We start from the raw sequence: 6,271 nt of genomic DNA, 5'->3' as shown, positions 1-6,271 counted from the left end.
ATTCTCTGCTGAAGTCTCAAACCTCTTGATAGCTATGGTGAGAACTATTTGAATTTCAAAGTGACTTTCAAGTTATTTTAAACTGAAATTTATATGTCTGTATGTAAGGAGAATATTATATTTTAAATTTTTTCATAACTGACAGCTCCTAGGATTCCAGGTGTCACTGTTTCTCAGTGGGTTGTACAATTTTGAATGGGTTTTGTTTTGTTTTTTTTAAGAGGTGGCCAAAAAAAGAGACGCGCAACAAATTCTACTCACTGAATAGAGATGCTGAAAATGTTGAAGAGATTTTCTGAAAGCTGCCTGAGATGATTAGCTTTATAATGGATTCTTTAGAAAAAAAAAAAAAAAATCCAGGTTTTAAATAAGCATTGCTTTTATGGTTAAAGTAATTTATCCTCACATCTTACAGAAGCATGGCTCAATCCAACTTTGGATATTAAAGAAATAAAGTTCAAAGATTCACTATTAAATATTTAAAATTCACATCTTTGGATCAAGAGCATCTAGACTTTGTCAGTAAGAACAATGCTATTGACCAAGTCAGGCTGCTACCAGTTTTCATACCAATCGTTTATATTCCAGTAGTATTTATTGTGTGCTGAATGCTGTCCACACGCATGGGAGGACGCTTGTCCTTTCCTGAAAATCTTGCAGCCGCTGGCAAAAAAAAAAGCATTTTATTTGCTGAAGACTGAATTGGCCCTTCAAACATCTGCATCCTATCAAACAACCCAGAAAATAATAATGGCTATAAAAACAAAGTAATGAGCCGTAGCTTCCTCCATACCTGGCTTTAAAGATACAGGCCCCCTTCCCCACAGTCACTGATCCTTTTGTTTTTAAAGATCAACCTCTTCACTCTGGAGCTCGCAACAGACGTATTTTTGAACTTGTTGTATCACAGCAGAGAGAAAAGAGCAGCTTGCTAATAGCTCTTACTTGGACTGCAGTCACTGCAGACTAAGATCTTCTATTGCATTTCTTCATCTCAGAAGGAGGAGAAACACCTGGTTCCCCACATCCAAGCACAGTCCCAGCTGCTGCTTTCCTGCTCTGTCAATAGACGTTTCTGTGCCAGGAGGACTGATAGCGATGGTTTTCTAATGACAGCATTTCCCCTAGTGCCTTATATGTTCTGCCTAGTAAACCTTTCGGAATAATAAGATGGATTCAGCCCATTTGTGACAGAAGGTAGGATCATATGGGGGACCTGGTGCGGAGGAAGGAAGCAAGAACCCAAATTGCTGCCTGTTTAATAGCTGGACAAAAAGTATACGCCACACAGCATTGTTTTACTTAGGTTCAGCACAGTGATTTCGATCAAGCAGCTATCTTGCCACTCTTGCAATGATGCAGTGTCAATGAGTGCTAATCCAGCCCCCAAGTCCACTTGTACCACCTTCTGTAGCAACCAGCAATCCTGGACACAAAACCTTAGCAGACGAGACAAAAAGGAGGCATGGGATGCGTTCACAGAGGTCACACAACATATCAGGGACAGAAACAGTACCGTCTCCCTGAGTCCTGCGTGTTTTCTGTTACCTCTGCCGCAGCTCCCTACGGCAGAGCAGGGTTGGTGAATGAGGAAAGCTGCTGGAAGCTGCTGGACTGCTAGCCCTAATCACAGCCCAAGGGCTACATGACAAATAGCATCTTTTACCACTTTATTAGATACAGTGGCCAATAATTTGACAAGTAAAAATTGATTTTCTCCTTACGAACTCCATATGAGCTGCCTGGACAGTAATGAACCATTACATTTCTCATCCCTTTCTCATCAGAGAATTCACTGGGAATTTCCCCTTCTTCCCTCACTGACAAACCAGCTCCAGCACTGCCCGTATGCAGCTTTAAAGACCTCTGTACCACTGCTAATGAGAACACGGCAGTCAAATTCCAAATGGGGTAACTTAACTAAACATTTTTCTTTTTTTCTTTTTTTCTTTTTTTCCTCTTCATTTTTTCCTAAAGCCAGAGCTATTATCTCCTGAGGACTTTAAGGAAATGTGCTGTGGTGACTCAAGGCAGGACTAGCCTCAGCTGCCTGCTGTGCCCTCTGCTGTTCAGGAACTGGAGGGAGGCCGGGAAGATAAGCAGTAGTTTGGATGCTCCACTCAGAAGAGTGGGTTTTGCCTCACTCAGGGAATTACAAGGTAGAATTCCTGGGAATCAGCCGTGAAGCAGAAAGACGCTCAGGAGATCTGGCTAATTTATAAAGAGAAGTTCTGGAGAACTCAGGGACATCATCCTATTGTTGAGGAAGACGGTATTTTACAAGATGCATTCTATGGTCTGACAAAAGAGAAACTATAAAAGCATTGCTTAGGTACTTGGACACAAAACACAGAAAAACAAAGCTCAGCTTGAAATAAAGCCAGCAATGGGCATTAAGGTAATGGCTGGTTATGTGGGTGAGGAGAGGGTGGTGGAGATATCTTGACTTTAGTCAGGATTCCCTATAGTGTCTCCTACACCATTCTCATTTGGAAGGTGAGGAAGTATGGGGTAAACAAAAGGATTGCTGGGAAAATTGGCTGGATTGCCAGATTCAAAGAATAGTGATCAGCAGCTCATTGCCCGACTCATGGCTGGTAATGGGTAGTCCAGGAGTCAATATTGGGGCTGATCCTGTTCAACACCTTTAGCAGTGACTGGGAGAACACAGAGTGCACCCTCAGCGTCTCTGCAGGTTGCACCGAAGTAGGGAGAGTGGCAGCATCTCAATCCAGAGAGACCTCAATAACGTCAAGAAAAGGACCAACAAAGACCTGCTGTGGGACTTCAGTAAGGACTCCTGTGAAGTTCCACACAGGAGCAGAATTGCCCTACATATCAGCAACTGTCTGAGCAGCAGTTCTGCTGGTTATGGTGGATGCCCAGTTGAATATGAGCTAACAGGGCACTCTCACTGCAAGCAAGACAAACTGAACAGTAGATCATGTTAGGAGGAACATGGCCAGCAGATCACAGTAAGCTCCTATCCCCTCCTGCTCAGTGCAGCTGAGCCCATGCCTGGAATAGCATGTCCAAAGAAGGATGCGGAGAAACTGAAGAGGGTCCAGCAGAAGGCTACTGGATGGCAAGGAGCCTAGAGCTCATGTCGCATGAAGAGAGATTGAGAGAGATGGGCATGTTTAATCTAGCAAGGAGAAGGCTAAGATGTCATCTAACAGCTGCCCACAAGTACCTGAGAGGCAGAGCCAAACTCTTCTCAATAGTGAGCGAAATGAATAGTAAGTGCCTGCCTGCACTATGCTGTAGCTGTACCTATCTGCCGTCTCCTGGACAGACCTCGGACCTATGGTATTGCCTTGTCTCTGGCCCTGCCTTCTCACCAGGCATCCTGGACGGACCCTGGAGCCATTTCATCACATCACCTGGTTGGGGGCTGTTAATGGACACTGTCCAGGTCCTGTGAGACTTTGCCTGGGGTGGATGAGTGCAGTGCCTGTGCTACAGTCACCCTCAGCTTCTGGCTTGTCCTGCTTTGGGGAACAGTTTCCTCCCCTACCCCTTGATGATCCTTGATGTTTCATGGACCTCTGTTTTCAAGGCCAGACATGACCAATTATATTATATACTCAGATCTTCCCTTCAACCTCTACCTGGTTGAAACTTTGACACTAATAGCCTTTGATTGACTGAATGTATCTACCAGGAAAGCACACGCTCCTGGGGATTTCTTTGCTGCAGCTACTTCCCTTGGTTAATTCTAAGGTGATGTTCAAATCATGTTGGATTCCTATTAGGAACTTTTAAGGCTTTTACTTAGTGGATATTACACAATATTTTGTATTCTAACTTTTATTACAAGATATCTGCTTGTTTTAAATCTTGCAGCTTCATGTTGTACCTTATCTTGTGGTCAAAACCACACACACATAAATATACTCGGTAGCTGTTGCAGCAATTGAGCATGGAGCATTGTGAACAGTCCTTATTCCTTGATCAGAATTAATTTGGATGCCCAGAATTTGCTTAAATGTAACATTAACTGTTTGGCTGCTGATCAAAGATGTTTGAAAGGGGAGAGAATCTGCAAATTTCCAAAGCAGAATCAATCTGCTCCGAGTGAATTATCATTTTGATGTCATGAAGCACTGATGCCTGAAAAAAAATTAATCTCTTCTCTTTTCTTTCATATGTGTCTCAGAAAGCCAGATGAGAGAGGCACAGAGACAAATGAAAAAACAATCACTCCTCCAGCAAGATACTCATATCCTACAACCTCCCTATCTATCCCCTATTGTAAATATCTTCAAAACTGATTTCATTCAGGGACAGAGCCCAGGACAAGCGACCCAATGTTTCTCTCTCTTCACGAAGTGTTGCTTTAAAAGCTCTGTTTCCCTTGTTTTCATAGTGACTTGCAGCATGGTGTGCTAGATACTAGCCTTGTGCAGATGTGTGGTGGGTTGACCCTGGCTGGGGGCCAGGTGCCCGCCAGAGCCGCCCTATCACTCCCCTCCTTCACTAGACAGAGGAGAAAAGGTGTAACGAAAGACTTGTGGGTCGAGATAAGAATAGGGAGAGATCACTCACTAATTATCATCATGGGCAAAACAGACTGAACTTAAAGAAAAATTCATCTAATTTATTACCAAGCAAAACAGAGTAGAGGAATGAGAAATAAAATCAAATCCTAAAACACCTCCCCCCACCCCTCCCATCTTCCCGGGCTCAACTTCACTCCTGGTTTCAACCTTCTGCCCCCCCTCAGCGGCACAGGGGGACAGGGAATGGGGGTTACGGTCAGTTCATCACACGTTGTTTCTGCCGCTTCTTCATCCTCATGGAGAGGACTCCTCACACTCTTCCCCTGCTCCAGCGTGGGGTTTCTCTCACGGGACACAGTCCTGCACGAACTTCTCCAATGTGAGTCCTTCCCACAGGCTACAGTCCTTCATGAACTGCTCCAGCGTGGGTCTCTCTCACGGGGTCACAAGTCCTGCCAGCAAACCTGTTGCAGCATGGGCTCTTCTACATCGGTCCAGAGGTCCTGCCAGGAGCTTGCTCCAGTGTGGGCTTCCCACGGGGTCACAGCCTCCTTCAGGTGTCTTCACCTGTTCTGGCATGGGGTCCTCCACAAGCTACACCCCCTCATCCTTCCTGCATGGGCTGCAGGGGGACAGCCTGCTTCACCATGGTCTTCACCATGGTCTTCACCACGAACTGCAGGGGGATCTCTGCTCCAGCGCCTGGAACACCTCCTCCCCCTCCTTCTGCGCTGACCTGGGTGTCTGCAGAGTTTCTTACATCTTCTCACTTCTCTCTCTGGCTGCAAAAGCTCTAACTTGTTTTTTCCCTTCTTAAATATGTTATCCCAGAGGTGCTACCACTGTGGCTGATTGGCTTGGCCTTGGCCAGTGGCAGGTCTGTCTTGGAGCTGGCTGGCATTGGCTTCATCAGACACAGGGGAAGCTTCTAGCAGCTTCTCACAGAAGCCACCCCTGTAGCCCCTCTGCTACCAAAATCTTGCCACGCAAACCCGATACGGGATGGCAGAGCAGTGGACCAATGTCTTCTGTAGGAGCACAACCTTTGGAAGCTGAATTGTACTCAAGGCCTTTGCAGCTTGCTCCCTCAGACCTGCAGCAACTCTGTGTTATGTACATGGGATTTGCAAGTGTCGTCGTCTGGAGCATTTATTTCCATACTACATGTGGTGGGTTGACCCTGGCTGAGGGCCAGGTGCCCACCAGAGCTGCTCTATCACTCCCCTCTTTCATTAGACAGGGGAGAAAAGGTACAATGAAAGAAAACTTACGGGTCGAGATAAGGACAGGGAGAGATCATTCTATAATGATCATCACGAGGAAAACAGATGGAACTTAGAGAGGGAATTCATCTTATTTATTACTAAGCAAAACAGAGTAGAGGAATGAGAAATAAAACCAAATCTTAAAAACACCTCCCCCCACCCCTCCCATCTTCCCGGGCTCAACTCCACTCCGGGCTTCAACCTCTGCCCCCTCGAGCGGCACAGGGGGACGGGGAGTGGGGGTTACAGTCAGTTCCTCACTCGGTGTTTCTGCCGCTTCTTCATCCTCAGGGGGAGGACTCATTGTTCCCCTGCTCCAACGTGGAGTCCCTCTCACGGGAGACAGTCCTTCACGGCCTTCTCCAACGTGAGTCTCCTCCATGGGGTGCAGACCTTCAGGAGCAAACTGCTCCAGCGTGGGTCCCCCGCGGGGTCACAAGTCCTGTCAGCAAACCTGCTCTGGCGTGGGCTCCTCTCTCCACAGATCCACAGGTCCTGCCAGGA

This window comes from Balearica regulorum, chromosome 1 (genome assembly GCF_011004875.1).
Source record: "Balearica regulorum gibbericeps isolate bBalReg1 chromosome 1, bBalReg1.pri, whole genome shotgun sequence".
NCBI lineage: Eukaryota > Metazoa > Chordata > Aves > Gruiformes > Gruidae > Balearica > Balearica regulorum.
The sequence above is the reverse complement of the archived record's forward strand: the minus strand, read 5'-3'. Positions refer to the sequence as shown.